We start from the raw sequence: 17,596 nt of genomic DNA, 5'->3' as shown, positions 1-17,596 counted from the left end.
ATTTTTGTATGTATTTGAATCTACAATGACCATGTTCACCACATTCAAAAAGGAAAAATTACAAAGAACAGATATGCGTTAATGGCACAAAGACATCACTTCCTCAATGTATAACAAATAGAAATGTTCACCCTTCCTGAGCACCTGAGGTCTTCCTATTTTTTTAGGGCCTGTGTTTTTCATTTAGTTTTTAGTTTTCAGTTTTCAATTTTCAATATGAAAAGGAACTGATATGGGTCAATGGCACGACAACATCACCATCTCACTGAAATGTATTACACAAATAAATGAAATTGAGTGTTAACCACATGAACTTCAATAGACTAGGAGTTACCCACTATCAGGCAGCTAGCTTTGGATTTCCCCAAAACACAAAATGTTGTTTTTTGTCATTGAGGGTCTTAGATCTTGGCTTTAGTCTTTTGCCCTTTTTTATATTGCTTCAGTTGTTGATGCTTCTCTTTGTTGTTCACCTCTGTTCTCAATAATAGATGTAATATGCACATATTTGCTAAAACTATCATTTAATTGCAAGAAAGATAAAAAAATATTTAAAGTGTAAAAATAATTTAATATTTATTAATAACAGAAGTAGAAATAGAATTTTGAAAGCTCAATGCACATATATTAATAATTTATTTAGACAGTCCATGTTTTGGACAGAAGAATGGTGTCTTTGATAACTCCTCTTTCTTCCTATGGTACAAACCAATGCACTTCTGATGGACCCAATAGCAACAGTCTTGCCTTTTGGAACGTGGGTTTGTATACCCACAACCAAGCCAAAAAGATGTCTCTTTTGATATGGAGCATACCCTACATGCTTTCTTATTGGTTTTTGGCTTGGTTGTGGGAACTACTGCTTTCAATGATGGACCCACTTTCCTCTTTGCAGGACTTGCTGCTACTGGGTTCACCAGAAGTACACCGGTTTGTACTGGTGCTGGTGCCTCCCCTGCTGGAGCATCCCCTGCTGGTCCCAGTTCTGCCATTGGCTCTTCTTCCTCTTCATTTTTTGACTTGTAGGAATGGATACGGCCATTCCTCCATGTTGGTGCTATTTCCAAACTGACCGAACAGTGTGTCTGGATCTCCAACTCCATGGCCTAGAATAGAATAGATGAACATGTACACTTATCATTATATTAAGTAGTTTGATAGATTTATAGTTATGAATATTACATATGATATTTTGTTTGCATCTTTTTTTGCAGTCTTAATAGTTAATATATTCAAATGTGTTTACCAATTGTGGACATACAAACATACTTTATTGTAAAAAGAATTAATCATAGCAAATTACTTTAAATATTCAATCATGAATGAATATTATGCTTTCTATGGACATGTTTAATTAGGATTCACTTTACTTATTATTCTCATGAAAAGAAGATAATCAGATTACTACATTGCATTGGTTTAATATATACCAAATGTGAGGTAAGGTTGAAAACTTGACAACTTCTGGCAACAAAATGATAAGTCAAAATATAAGAAACTAACATGCTCAGCAACTTCTAGAAAAAAAGAAAACATGACAGAACAAATGATAACATCAATGCTTGAATGCATTACCGCTATTTTCAAAGATGTAGACCTTCTTGAATAAGTTGAACGTCTTGTGACGTCATTTTCAATAAAATTTGTATCTTTTTTTCCTTGTTTTCTTTCATTGTCATTTTTTTTTAATTTCATTAAATCCTCTTTTACTTTTTCATAATAAGCCATTGCTGAAACAAAACAGTGGTAAAGTATACACAACTGTGAGCTATATTATGAAATAAAGTGAGGATATGGTATAAAGGGCGACAAGGGAAGAAAATAGGACAAAAAAACTTTCTAATCGCATTTTTTCAGTCCTTCCACCCCTTTCAGATATCAAATGGAACAGCCCATTTTGGCCCAATTTTTGTATAACTCTGAGAAAGACAATCAAGTACACATATATCGTTCTTTGTCACATGTTTATAAATTAAGACTTGAAAGGAGATATATGGTAGAACATGAAAACACGGTAAGGATTCTATCGTTCGAGAAAGCATTTCACATGGTTTTCATATTTTTACCCCTTCCACCCCTTTCAGATATCAAATGGAATGGTCCATACTTTCACATTTGTATATTCCTGTGAATGGTGTAAGAAAATAGATATCGTTTTATGCTATTGTATATACCACCAAAGACATGAAAGAGAATACATAAAAAAAAATTCTGGCAGTTAGTTATGTGTAAAAAATATGAAAACTCACCGATGAAATTCTACAGTCAAAATAAAAGTTGAAGAAGAAGTGTTGGCGCCAATTTAAGACCGCTTAAGGTAATGCCGATCTTTGTTTGTAAATGCCGATTGCCGCTTAGGTGCATAGGTTGTTGAATTCGACAACGCCTTTTTGCTGAATTCGTAAACGTTGTCGAATTCGGAACACTGTCGTTTCCGAATTCGTAAACGTTGTCGAATTAGTGGATTTCCCGGACTGAGCTTAAAATACAATACAGTTATCTCCTAATTAGCCATACTCTCTCACGAGGTCCCGGTACGGGGTTATTATTTAAATTTCAAAATGGACCGGAAGTTGGCATTTGGGAGTCCGCCTCAAGTAAACAAAAGCTTTAAATTTTGGCCTTAGGAGACAGAAAATAACAAAACGACTTTGCACATTTCTGCAAAAAAGTATTTTCTTTGATTTAAGACATTAATAATTTAAATTGGAACACAGACAAAAAATGTGCAAACGATTTATTCCAAGCACATCCAACGACAAGGACTTGTATGATTTAATGTATGTTGGTCAGACCAATGTCAACCTATAAATTACACCCTGTAAGACTTAATAGCAGTTGATAAGTATCGGACAAGAAAGAATAAAGAAAAAAATCAAATTTGTTTGGCTGAATCACCGCAATAGTTTACCAATAAATGTATGACGACGGGCTATAATCATGATAATGTAAGCAGTAAGTTTTGAAGCAGAATTATATAATACATGTATGACCAGATATGACATATATGTGGGGAAATGTCTATATTGCACTTATACAATGAAGACCATCTGTTTATTACAGGTAATTTACACATATGGTCACATTTGCACCTGAAAATTTACTATGGGTGTAGACAAACTGGTGCATGACTTCAACTAAAAAAGTTTAAATCCATCAGGTTTAATAATGTAACAAAAAAGAGTGACATTTAATATCTCAGAGATTTTGTATCCCCCCCCCTTCTGACGGTTTCATTTGATATATGGTCCACTCTATATATCATGTATTATATATATAGTTTGTTTGCAGTCTTCATAATTTGACATAAATGAGTTAAATGCTCATGTAGTGAACTAAATATTTTATGTAAACAGTTTATCTGACCACCAATTATTTTTAATGATGAAAACAAATTCATCTGTTTATTGATGAATGATACCATTTAGATCAATCAGCTGCTGCTACAGAACTTATTAGTTTTAAAAAACAAAACAAGAACTGAATAATTTTAATAATATAAATAATAATAAAAATTATATGTTATTTTATTTAGTTCATATTATGTTGTATCGTATACTTTGTTTTGTAATTAAAATGATTATTCTGCAAAGAAATGGGCAATAAATTAAATGCTGCATCTGGATATACATTGTAGACACAAGAGACTACAGATTTCATATTCTTAAATTTTGAAATATTTCTGGAATCACAGGTTTAAAGATGAATTGCAGTCTTCAGAGGGTTGAGTTTTAATTTCTTAATGTTGATTTAAAATTCCGAAGAAATTAATTGCACAGTAACCCCGGGATGTGGCTTATCATTAAATGATCCATTTTGGTTGAATTTGTGGATGATTTGGGTTATTGTAGGGGCTACAACTTCAGTCTTCTCGTAATTGTATACTGTGAAAGGCTTCGTTGGATCATGCCCAAAACTGCATGTCGCTGGTTGTCGGAAAGTACTGGCATTTACTCAGATGTTTATTGCAGTTTCCTAACAATAAGGGCGGGAAAATTCATGACATTAGCCAAGCTTTAAATGACAAAATCGTGAAAATGGTGCGTCTGTTGAAAAGCGGTGAACTCGGTTTTTTGTTCGTTCAAAATAACCCTTACTTCGCATTTGTTTCAAAAATCACTCAACCGTAAAGTTGTCGAAAATTTTCTTAAAAGTCATTTTCAACCAACTATACAAAGTTCTAATAATAAAATAAAATTATAAGATTTTTTGGAAAAACAAAAGTGTTGCGTTTTCATTGGCACTCAGTATACTTAATTTGTTTATTCTTTGAGCAAATTTTAATTCATTTAAAAATATAGGACAACAGAATTGGTGTATGTGGGTTCGATTCCCACCCTAAGCATTCATTTATATCAGCTGGTGCAAAGCGGGCAGTTTAGCTTAGTGGCCCCACACTGACTCTGTTGTTCCAATGTAAAAAAAAAAAACACTTTCTATTTTTGTTTTCTTATCAAAGGCAATGAAAATCAAAATCATGGTATACCTTTGAAAATTATACCAAAGAAAGTGAGATTTATACGCGGGTTGCATTCCCATAGGTTTCATTATACAGCTATAGGAAGCTATTATTAACGATGAAAATACAATGACTTTTAATAGGTATATTATATACATAATATACAAGGCATATTACTTTGAAGTACACAAAATGAAATATGTGGGTTACATCAATTGCAATTCAAGCTGCTGCCACATTACTTGGATGCAATATACATATCTGACTCCCAAAGTCCCCTGTATATGTCCTTGTACATTGTATCATAGATCAAATTTATTTATGGATTGTTTTACAATAGTATTTTTTGTGGTCCTTTTTAGCTTGCCGTTCCGTGTGAGCAAAGCTTTACCAACTTCATCATTACAAATTAATACTCATGACCATGATGACCAAAAAAAAGAAATACCAACCAAAAAGCAAATTAGCTTTAAAAAAGAAAGAGTGCCGCAGGCCATTCATTAGGAGGCGGTACCCGGTACTTTTACCCTCCTATGCTATTGACAAGTACCGCCTAAATGTAGGAATTTTTACATAAGATATTCATGGAATAAATTGAAAAGTACCACCTAGAAACGTGGAAAGTACCAGTAAACCTGAAAGATAATGAAACCCCTGAGTGCCACAAAACTAGAGGCTCTTAAGAGCCTGTGTCGCTTACCTGACTCTACTTGGGTTTTTGAAAAAAAAGATATTAATCATGACAGGTACTTAAATAATGATTGAGACCAAATTTGGTTGCATTCCATTCTGTGGTTCTCTTAAAGAAGATTTCCCTATGTTAAACTAAGTCCCCCGCTGGCAGCCATCTTGGATGATGGATCGGCTACAAAGTAACCACACTTGGTCAGCACCTCATAAGGAACAGTCCTGCTATGTTTGGTTTCATTCCATTCAGTGGTTCTCTAAAAGTAGACATTTGTATGTATTTCCCATAAGGTCCTATGTTAAACTAAGTCCCCAGCTGGCGTCCATCTTGGATGATGGATTGGCTACAAAGTAACAACATTTGGTTAGCACCTCATAAGGAACATTCATGCTATGTTCGTTTTCATTCCATTCAGTGGTTCTCTAAAAGAAGACATTTATATGTATTTCCCATAGGGTCCTATGTTAAACTAAGTCCCCCGCTGGCGGCCATCTTGGATGATGGATCGGCTACAAAGTAACAACACTTGGTCAGCACCTCATAAGGAACATTCATGCCATGTTTGGTTTAATTTCATTTAGTTGTTCTCTAGAAGAAGTTCAAAATGTAAAAAGTTAACGACGACGGACGCGCGGACGACGGACGCCAAGTGATGAGTAAAGCTCACTTGGCCCTTCGGGCCAGGTGAGCTAAAAATAAGCTACAAAACAAACAACAAAAAATTACATAAAACTGAATCTTAAGTGATACATGAAATTGATGTACAAAAACACTAACAGAAGATAATCAAGAAATTAGAATACATAATGGGGTTCGTGTTGTTTATTCTTTAGTTTTCTATGTTGTGTCATGTGTACTATTGTTTTTCTGTTTGTCTTTTTCATTTTTAGCCATGGCGTTGTCAGTTTGTTTTAGATTTATGAGTTTGACTGTCCCTTTGGTATCTTTCGTCCCTCTTTTATACTGCTGAGCAGTGTCCTCCCCCATACATTTCAAATAGAATCCCAGATAATAGACCTTACCACATATGACTCAAAATATTCAAATAACAATTGCTGCTTTTTTTTCAATGGATTTTTTTCTTCAAATAAGAATTCTATTAAATGAACCCTGGCCTACTTTATCAAAAATATGTTTTTTTCAAATAAAAAACAAATATTTGATGCCAAAACCTGGACTAGTAGAACAGAGAAATGAATAGACCTGAACTGATCTAAAAATCTAAGGTCAGACTTGTTTAAACTTCAATAATTTTTTTAGTATTCAAAGACGTCGCGCAAGATACTGGTGACAATTTGAAGGTGATTCGAGAAAAATCGGCGAAAAGGCTAACTGTCCGTTTAGGACGCAACAATTTGCAGAATCGCTAAATAATTTTCGTTACCCAATCTAATGGCAACATAATATCTGTTTTTCATGATATTTTTTTCACGAATAGGTTTCGATTTGAAGCGCGAAATTTTATGAAATAGGCAATTTTGCCGTGTAATGCGTAACATTGAACATTGAGATCTCCAAACATTTTTGAGAATGAAATATGGATTGAGTAGCCAAAGGTAGTTCTCATTTGGAAGGAATTAAGAACCATATGTAAAGTTTTGAATTACATAATTTTACTTACATATATGACGTCATACATGTAGAAAAATGACGTCATAGCAACTTTTTGATCTTGTAATGGTGACAAATAATCTAGACTCCAACTGCAAACTTTGAAGATCAAATTCATATACTGAAGGTAATTTTAAAAGGATATCGTTTATATTTATAATTTATAAATTACAAACATTTCTGTTTAAATTGGTACCAAACTTTTTGAGTTTACTTGTTTTAAAAAAAAACTATTGAAAAAATCTAAAATCAGAAAAAATGTCCCGTATCATCTGAAATCCAAACAAATATTCCATTTTGACGATTTCGGGATCTACGATGTATCGCGATTAAATCAGAAGAAAAATACTGATACAGATTTCAAAAATTACAACAAATACTGAACATGATAATATAAATACTGGCTGTTTTTATATTTTATCCTTTTCGCAAATAAAGAAAAGAAAAATCAGAAAAAATGTCCAATGAGACAAAAAACGTCGAAAAATAATGAAACGTCATATTTCACACAGAGTCAATACGCAAAAGAAATTATAAGAAGAACTTGTAAAGAATCGATCTTCAAACATGAAACGATATGGGCATGTTTTTGCCTTAGGGTGCTTCCATTTGATTTTTAAGGGGGGGGGGGGGGGTGGGGGGGGCTAGAATGAAATTTGAAAAAGAGGGAGGACAGGGGTTTTGAGTGTAAAAAAAAGGCAGACAGGAGTTTCGAGTAAAAAAATAATGAATAAGAATGGAAACGGGGAATATGTCAAAGAGATAACAACCCGACCAAAACGTAGAAAACAGCTCAAGGCCACCAATGGGTCTTCAACATGCGAGAAATCCCGCACCCAGAGGAGGTCTTGAGTAGGCCCCGAAATCCTAATGTATACTAGATCAAGAAAATGGACGCCACTCTTCACTTCGAAACACAGAGATGAACTAAATCATTAAAATCAAATGGTTGCTCCCTTAATGAAATAAAAATATTATTCTATATTAAAATTCGTAAAAAATGATTTGACTTTAGGAAGTTCTGAAACAATCTAAAAGAAGAGTTACCATATTAGATCATTTTCGTAGACAAAACAAGAGGCACCAATCCCTTCAAACAACCGAAATGATCTCTGGTGTTTCAGGAGAATGATTAGTTCCAAAAAAATAAAACACGAGACAAAAAAGACTCATATTTAATTATTGAATGTATTTATAAACCAACAATCAATTAAAATAATCGGACTTAAAAAAATCAGACCAAAATTTTGTGTACATTCAAATATAAATATGCTTTCAGAAATATGAATAACAGAAAAAAAAGTAAACTTTCGGCTAAGGAAATACTTATTAGGAACAGAGAACGAAAAAGGCTTCAGAAAAATGAAACGAGTAGAAAATCTTATGGAAAGTTGTACAAGAATAAAGAGAGCGAGACAAAAACATATAGTCAAACGATTAATGCAAGAAAAAAGAGAGAACAAAGGGAGAAATCTAAGAAAATAAATGAAAGAAAACTGAAAAATAAAATGAATGTCCGTAAACACAGAGGTAAAAAAAATGTAGAACTTTCATCAATGTCACTTGTTGTACCAGAAGGTTCAAATGTTTTCAAAAACAGAATGGAAAAGGCCAGAGCCCTAAGAAAATTTAAAGAAGGTTTACCAAAATCTCCATCTAAACGATGCGCAGTTATATCGACTTATTTGGCCCGCAGATCCCCTCGATCGCCAACAATAGCTAATCTGAAACATTCAGTTTCGCCAGTTGAAATGGCCGTCGTTGCAGATATTCAAGAAATAATAAAATCTACAAAATTAAAGCGATCTAAGAATGCACGTTCGGTAATGAATTCTGTTACTGCATCAATCAGCGGGGAAAATTTAGCAAACTCGAGAGGTAAAATTAAACTGTGTAAAAATTTAGGTTTGCCAGCAAGAAGGGTTGCTGGAGGCCAGCGTATTAGGTCTAGAATTCTTAAAAGTGAATCGTCTGCATGGGCTCTTACGCAACAGAAAACAAGAAAAGATTCCATTTCAGAAGAAACAAAGAAAACAGTTTATAACTTTTGGCTCTCTGATGGCATATCACACCCGACCGGCAACAAATCCGATATCAAAAGAGAACGATTGGGACCAAACTTATATACTTCGCATATGACACACGTGCTGGAAAAAACACAAACTGATGCGTATTTAGATTTTGTCGCCAAATATCCGGAAATTAAAATTGGACAAAGAGCATTTGAGAAACTTCGACCGTTTTTCGTAAGACCTGCATCTGAAAAAGATAGAAATACATGCTGTTGTAGATATCACGTGGAAGCAAACCTTGTTTTCAAAGCATGTATGAAGTTCAGAAAATCGTGTGACAGGGAAACCGATTCGCAAGAAAGTGACTATCCCGTATTTGAGAAAATGTCAGACCTTATACATATTACGCTATGTCCAAAAGTAAATGGATTTTATAGAAAAAATTGTCTTGACCGAAAATGTAGCCTTTGCGGAGTTGGTAATTTCAAACTTTCACCCAACGAATCACAGTCGTCTTCAACTGTTGAATGGCAAAAATATGAATATATAACTGAAAAATCGAAGGGTAAAAATGTAAGGCGCCGACTGACCCTGATAAAAAAGAAAACTAGCGTAAACGAAATGTTTCTCAATTTAAAAAAGCTTCTCGAAACTTTCCCCGCTCACCAGCACCGATCAAACTGGCAAAGCAATCAACTTAAAAGTCTTGTTCAGAACTTGCCAGTCAATCATTGCATATGCATCCACGATTATTCGGAAAATTATCGCTGTGTCGAGAAAGAAGAAATCCAATCCAATTACTTCCAAAGAACTGAATGCAGCATTCATGTAACCGTCATGCACCGACACGCCATTTTAGAATACGATGGTGTAGACAGTACAGAAGAATTTCCGGAAATAATTACGGAACATTTTTTCGTAATTTCCCCGGACCTGCAACATGATAATGATTTTACAAAATATGTCCAAAAGAAAGTTAAGGAATATTTAGATTCAATATCATACACAGTTGATCATATGCATGAATTCACAGACGGTTGTTCTAGCCAATATAAATCGCGGCACTGTTTAGGAAGTTTATCTACTGCCATCCCTGATTTCGGATATAAAACATTCCATAGAAATTTCTTTGAAACAAGCCATGCAAAAGGGCCTCAAGATGCCGCGGGGGGATTTATAAAAAGACAGGCGGACATATCTGTTCTACGTGGCAATACAGTGATTCAGAATGCGAAGGATTTATTTACGTTCTGCGAAAGTAGCCTTAAAAAGCCAAGAAGTGCATTATTTAAAAGAAGTGTATTTCGATATGTGGACTCAATTGATAGACACAATTCCAAAATATTTAAGCCGATCCAGCAAAATAGACAAATACATCATGTTTTTACTAGTACATGTAATGAAATCATTGTTTCCGATCTCTCTTGTTACACGTGCGATCAATGCATTTTGGGGAATTATCTTAACTGTTTAAATGTAGAAAATACCGGGGTAAAGAAAACTATTAAGCCACGCGAAATAACACAAACTTCTAACGAAGAAGAAGTAGCACAAGACACTGACATTCTTTCAGAAGACATATCAGATTTGGTATCCATAAACTCTGTTGTGGCTGTCAAAACCGACGATGATAACTTTGACTATTATTTAATGAAAATTTCCAAAGGTTCACACGTATTGAATTCAGCAGAGAGTGACAGCTGGGGTGCTACATATCCCCCTGGATTCGAGGTTTTCCGGGGTCATTATTATGACAAAATCAGTGACAATGATCCGTTAAAATATAAACTTTTAAAGACAAAGACTGCTTTGGTACCGACGAAATCTCTGCTATACATACTTGCTGATGTAGATGCCTCTTATCGTATAACTATTTCAGAGGACACCCATCTAGACATTCTTTCTGTATTGGACAATTTGGATTGAAATAAGAATTAAATTATAAAACATCATGCACTGTTGTTTAGCCACTCATAAAATATTTTAGTAGACCTTTCCGATTCAAATGAAATGATTCAACGTGGCTCTGCTTATATTTAAAAAATATAAAATACATATATATATATGATCTAACATTGTTGGGTTGATGTTTAGACGAGTTGTATATATATATATATATATACATTTTTCGTTAAATAAAATATACATGAATATCTTTACTGAAAAAAAATATTCCCATGAAAAAAACCCTGAATGAATCAATGCTTACACATTAGAAATCACATTAGAAAAACGTTACGTAAAAAACAAGAAAATAAGACGGCTTTTTGCTATATTTCCGACGTTACGTTATTATCACCAGTATTTTGCGCGACGTCAATGTATTTTCTTCAACTGTAGATTTTGTAAAATGAAAAACAGATTAAAATTTAATCATGAAAAATATGTTTTGGGAACCAAAACTCTGACCTGAATGGTGAATTAAAATCTTAAATGGACCTGAAATTTCACTAATAAATTCCATTCATTTATTTTCTCGAGTAATTTCCTTGAAATCTAGATTTTGTCAAAAGCATTAATTGAATATACTATCAAAAAAAGATTTAATCGGAAATTATCTGGTCAATACAGGTACAATATTTTAATTGGCAGTGGCTATTTTACCGGCTCTGATTAAAATATTTCAATTCAAGCCGGCAAAATGGCCTATTTATCTAGAAAAGGCTGCTTTACCAGCAACATAGTTAATTTGTTATTTTGAAGGGTCTTTGTATCAAAGAGTGAAATTTAATATTTACTTTTGAATAGTACTATGACAGTGTGCATGGTCGAAGGGCTGATCCCGAAATCAAGGGCTTAATAATATGAAATCCCGAGGTCCCGAATTTAAAGAAATCCCGACATCACGAAATTTCGAAAAAATAATTCCCGGATCCCGAAAGGATTGACCCCTAATACCAAGCTTAAAAACACCTGATCCTGGCCCTGGAGTCCCGATTTGTCATATAACATATGACCTCGGGGCATTATTCACTATTTCTATTTACTGAGTGTTCTTGCGATCAATGTGCCACCTTGAATAAGAATGCGAAGTCATATGTTATAGGACTAGAGCCCCGATAAATGTCCGACCCATCTCATATATACATGCATCATATGAAAATAAAACTCAAGATTTATTAATTGTTGGTTAAAAAAAAAAGTTGAAAATATCATTGCATCATAAATTTGATAAAACATTATACAATATAAGAAAGTCAATCACATAGCTTCAAAAATCATTTTTTTTAAAATTAAACTTGCTTTTGAAACAACTGATCAGTTATTTGAATTGCATACACATGCATGTATGCGTCACGGTAAACAGAATAGTTTTTAGTTTGGCTTCCGTTTACCTCATGCCAACACAATAAACATATTTTCTATTTTTCCAGCACCCGCAACACAGTCATGATATTGCTGTTGCCGATAAATTAGCCATTTCAGAGATATATTATTCAGAGCCGGCAAAATAGCCACTGCAACTTTGATTTCCTCGCTAAGGTCCGAGTTTTGACAATGGTCAACAATATTTTTCATAATTTCTTATTAAATATTATATAGAACTTTTTGATAAAGTTGAAGAAAATCCATTGAAAAATAAAACAGTAAAAATTTGAAGTTAGAATAACTGATAACTATGATTTCAGGTACGTTCAGGTCTCATCATTTCTCTTTTCAGATCGAAGTTCTGGAATCAAAAACTAGTTTTTTTTTATTTATACCATTTCATTTTTTCTTTTCATTTGTTCCTGTTTATCTTTTTAATTATGATGTTCAACTTGGCAAATAATATCTTCGAGAGATGGATCTCGGAATTCATCATGTGAGGGGCGTCTCCTAAGACGCCAAAATTAAAAAGTTCGCCAATAGACGACGTTTGGTTTAGAAATACCTCCGATTTTGAAGAACGTTGTAAACAAGTTCAAGGTAACGTGAAGTTCGTCCCGGTCGTTATATTGGTATATGTGTAACATACTGAATATTGCGATCGGGAACCAGTCTAGCGTAGAAGTAGATATGAATATTCATGTACATTCGGAAGTTCTCTTAACGGAAGTAAATATGGGTCGTGCTAAAACAAGTAAACAAAATAGAAAAACGCACGTGCACATGCACGTGGGGACATCTATGAGAAGAAAGACTATATATTACAGATTACTTATGATTACAATTATTATTTTTAGCATGATTGAACAAAGCTAATAACATTTAAAATATAGATTCTAACTGGGTACGATGATAAGGGAAGTTACGTTAGACCACAGGAGTTTGAAATTTCGAGAGAATCTCTACTGTGGTAGTCGACTTTGGGTATATTTTTACCCCCTTATTGATAGGATTTCAAACTCCTGTGGTTAGACATTTACTAGTAGTTCAGGTCTCAGGTCACAGTAGTATAATCAGAGACATATATAGAGTGGGGTGCTCATTTTCGCCGGGGACACAATTTCGCCGTTTAAGGATTTTGAGGTGTAAAAACTTCAAAGGATGGCTGAAATGGAAGAACTGTACCCGTAAATTATATTTTTATAACAAATATAATATTTTTTTAAACTGAGACAAAATTGCGGCTCCTACCGAAAATGACCGAAAAACGGACAACGATTTTCGGACAATTTCCTGAATAAAAAACGATTTCAAAGAAGTATTTCTAAGTAAATATTTGACTGGATGCCCTAATTTTGAATTCTTTATACCTTTGAAATGTCTGCTATTCATCTATAAAGCAATTGATTTGATAAAAATTGTTAAAAGCTGCGGTTTTTTGGTTTTAAATAGATGTGTAAAAACGGCGAATATGTGTCCCACATTGACAAAACATCCGGAAATTTCAAACACCCTTTAATCTAACTTTTCAGATGATTTTCTTAAAACAAACCGGTTTTCAAGCTTAAGTATTTTTTGCATTTGAAGTTATCTTCATATAAAAATATCAGTATACTTCAAAAACATTTAGACCTGAACATAAACTGTAGAAAACATGGAAAGATGTGGCGAAAATGAGCACCCCACTCTACACACGTATATTATATATATGTCTCTGGTATAATTGAGTGGACTTTTGTTTATTAAATATAACGTAACGGTACCCAAATTGCACCTATTTAGCAAAACTAGCAGCGAAAATCTTACAAGATTTCCTGGAGACTAAACAATTTGTATTTTTATGATTTGATACTAAGCACATCTTTCAACATATGTAAAACTATTTACATATGCACAAAACGTTCACAGTATTTATCAACAGATGAAGTATTTACTGAAAAAGCAAAATGTACTGAAACGTCGTCATGCGACGTCATCAAAACGTCATCTTTTTAAAATGAGCAAATACAATATGTTACAAGTATCCATTTGAAAAATAATGAAGAGTTAGCATGGACTAATATCCAATTGTTCAAAATATTTGAAGAAATTAAACAAAAGCTCTGTCATTAGACTTTTGACGATGTGAATTTAAGCATGGATGCAATTTGGGTACTCCTCATTTCAGAATCATTGATGGTTTGGAGGTCAGTTTAGACCAATTTTTCTATGATTCCATATGGAATAAAAATCAAATTGGTGTACCTTTATAAAAAAGAAGGATACAGCTACAAAATAAACACAGAATGGACATTTTTGTCATTATCATAAAAAAATGTAGATGAAAAAACTGTCAAAATAGCTATAGGTGCAATTTGGGTACCGTCATGTTAATAGATCAGCTCTAGTGTGAGATGTTTTCCAAATGTTTTCAAATATCAATGTAATGTACATATAAGTTTAACAATGTTTTAATAACCAAAACCTTGCCAGAAAGTTAATGATTGGACCTATTGTCATGATTGTCTATTTACTTTCTCTTTCATCCTTTTTTCAAAATTTTTAAACATGGCCAGAAAAATTCTTACATGTATTTAAGAATTGAATGCTTCTATTTGTTAATTCATTGGGATGTAAAAGCATTGACAGTCCTAAGCGCATCATTCTAAAAATGTATGCACGGTCAACACTGTTACAACCCTATGAAGTTACAAAAAGAAGCATTCAATACTTATAATTACATTTTTTAGCTATAATCATGAAAACACGAATTTTATAATAGTTTTATTTGATTCACCTAAAGTTGCACTTTACTGTGGGACCACATGTTATTCTAAACGAAAAGTTTTATTGAGTAATACAATTGCTTAAGGAATAACACGTGATGTGCAGTTAGCCGATAAGAATAAAGTATTATAATGAAACATACATCTAATGTTAATTCAAGTGGCGGATCCAGAACTTTGCCTAAGGGGGGGCCTGCTGACTGACCTAAGGGGGACCCGCTCCAGTCATTGCCAGTGATTCCCTATATAATTAACCAAATTTTTCCCACGAAAGTGGGGGCTCGGGCCCCCCTGGATCCGCCTATGAATTATTAAATGGTAAAAGACACCTTGAATCAATGTTACCTTGACATCATTTAAAAAAAAAAGTCTTTGTTTGCAACTTTTACCATGTACATGAAGATATGTATATATTTTTTTCATTTCAGGTCTACAATTAAATAAAATGTCTACCACAAACTTAAAATATCATCCAGATATTGAATCTGCTTATGCTGCAATTAGAGAGTATGAACTGGAGACCACTTCTAAGTACTTATTATACTACAGAGAAGCTGGTTTCAATCAGAAAGGTAAATGTTTTGTCCCCTGCCACACAACAGCAGGAAATATATTTAATATTTCATAAGCTTTTTTTTCATCCTGCTAAATACAACAATACTCATATTTAGACCTTAACTTATTTGTAAAGTTCACAGCAGTTAGAAACATTGGCAGAGTTATCTTCTTTCCTTTCATCATGTTTTTACAACAGGCTTGTTCTTATTGATTTTGTAAATCCATTTAACAACACAAAAAAGATATTTTGTTAAATTCTTTGATAATTACAAGTAAATTATAATTTTGATATATATACTTAACAGATATATCATGTTATTAAAGGAGGGATATTTGCAAAAAATACCAGTCGAGAGAATGTTCATTTTCGCGAGTCGTAAGGCGAGGGAAATTCATTCTCAAGACTGGTAGTTAACGTTAAAATCACATTGATGATCGTGACATTACAAACGTCCAGTCGGATAGAGTATTTTTTGGCAAATAACACGGCATAGAGGGTAAAAAAGGCTTATCCTTTTTGCATATACCTAGGCGGCGTTAAAAAATGAACGATATTCTTTTGATAACAGTAAATTGGTGAAAAATACACTGGCTATCAACCAATCAAAACCAAGGATTCTTACATAAGGTGTAATTAAGTCCAAAATTATATAACGTGCGCTGGCAATATTGCATGTGCTAACAGGTTCAGTTTCTCTTGTAGACTTGGATAATTTGGACAAGAAAAAAATTTGGTGGGATAACCATATCCCCTTCGATGGTATTTCGTATTGCCTTTTGGGGTCTGAAGTGTGGGACTGTCATCATGGGCCAGACAGACACGTGAATGATAAAAAGAAACTTGTTGCCAAAAAGGTATTTCAAAATTTTCTTTTTAGCAATAAAAAAGAAGAAATTTATTGTACATTTTACAGATTGATGTGTTAAATACAAACTAAATATATATGTACTTTTAATGTCTTCAATAGTTAATATATTTTAACAGTTTTGATTAGAATTAGTTTAAATTATAATACTTCTATCTCTTACATAGGTTTGGTAGATTTTAGGAAGTACATTGTGCAACCTTTTTACACTGGGTCCACTTCCTATAAACAAGGTGATAGGTTGTGCTGCTGGAATAGGTCACCTTTTTAAGCTTGGAAATATGTGAATAGGGTGGTAAAACTATCAGAAATATTATTCAATAAAGTTCCAACAACTTCGTCAGTAATTTTTCTTGGTCAGTGTTTTATCAACCAATTTTCTCTCTTTTGACACTTTGGTATTCCACTTTTACATTACATTACACACCAATCGAATCCCAAATAATATGGGAAAAGGTATACATTTTTGAAATTTAAATTATATGAAAAGGGTGGGGTAACAGAAACCCAACGACACCTCCTTTCAATTAAGTATTGAAGTGCCTGCCCACCCATCTTAAAAAAAATGTACATTTAGTTTATCATTTAAATTTAAATTAGTACCCTCATAACCTTTTGATACTAAGGAGTCAACCAAAATCAATGAATTAAATTTAGTATTTTATAAGTTGTTTTATGTGAAACACCTATAATTAATTGTGATACATAAAATTGAGAATGGAAATTGGGAATGTGTCAAAGAGACAAAAACCTGACCATAGAGCAGACAACAGCCGAAGGCCACCAATGGGTCTTCAATGTAGGGAGAAACCCCCGCACCTGGAGGTTTCCTTCAGCTGGCCCCTTATCAAATATGTATACTAGTTTAGTGATAATATAGATGATACATGCCTGGATGTTGTATTTGCCCCACCTACAATAGTAGAGAGGCATTATTTTTTCTGGTCTGTGTTCGTGCGTCCATCTGTGCGTCCGTCTGTCCCGCTTCAGGTTAAAGGTTTTGGTACAGGTAGTTTTTGATGAAGCTTAAGTCCAATCAACTTGAAAACTTAGTACACATGTGCCTTATGGTATGATAATTCTAATTTAAATACTATTTGATTTTTTACCTGATTTCACGGTCTATTGAACATGGAAAATGATAGTTCAAGTGGGGCATCCGTGCACATTCTTGTTCTTCATCTTCTTTTCCAATACATTGAATTACAGGTGGGGATATAATTAGTACTACAAGTAGAGTTTACTTTGTAGTAACTTTGAAAAGTACATGTATAGCAATAATGTCCATTGTCCTTTTATGACAAAAAATGTTTATAATTATTACTTAT

The 17,596-nt window shown here is 33.5% G+C and overlaps 2 long non-coding RNA genes across 2 annotated transcripts; one reads left to right on the top strand and one right to left on the bottom strand.

Moving 5' to 3' along the window:
- Positions 1-550: 550 nt before the first annotated feature.
- On the bottom strand, positions 551-2,471 carry LOC143072451 (uncharacterized). The gene is made up of 2 exons (XR_012977187.1): positions 2,250-2,471; positions 551-1,106 (listed from the first exon to the last, which is right to left on the bottom strand). It is a non-coding gene; the product is annotated as an uncharacterized LOC143072451 (long non-coding RNA).
- A 4,147-nt stretch (positions 2,472-6,618) lies between these two features.
- LOC143072450 (uncharacterized) lies at positions 6,619-10,722 on the top strand. Its single transcript, XR_012977186.1, has 2 exons — positions 6,619-6,885; positions 8,038-10,722. It is a non-coding gene; the product is annotated as an uncharacterized LOC143072450 (long non-coding RNA).
- Positions 10,723-17,596: the final 6,874 nt, after the last annotated feature.

The sequence above is a fragment of the Mytilus galloprovincialis genome, chromosome 4 (assembly GCF_965363235.1).
Source record: "Mytilus galloprovincialis chromosome 4, xbMytGall1.hap1.1, whole genome shotgun sequence".
NCBI lineage: Eukaryota > Metazoa > Mollusca > Bivalvia > Mytilida > Mytilidae > Mytilus > Mytilus galloprovincialis.
The sequence above is the reverse complement of the archived record's forward strand: the minus strand, read 5'-3'. Positions and strand labels throughout refer to the sequence as shown.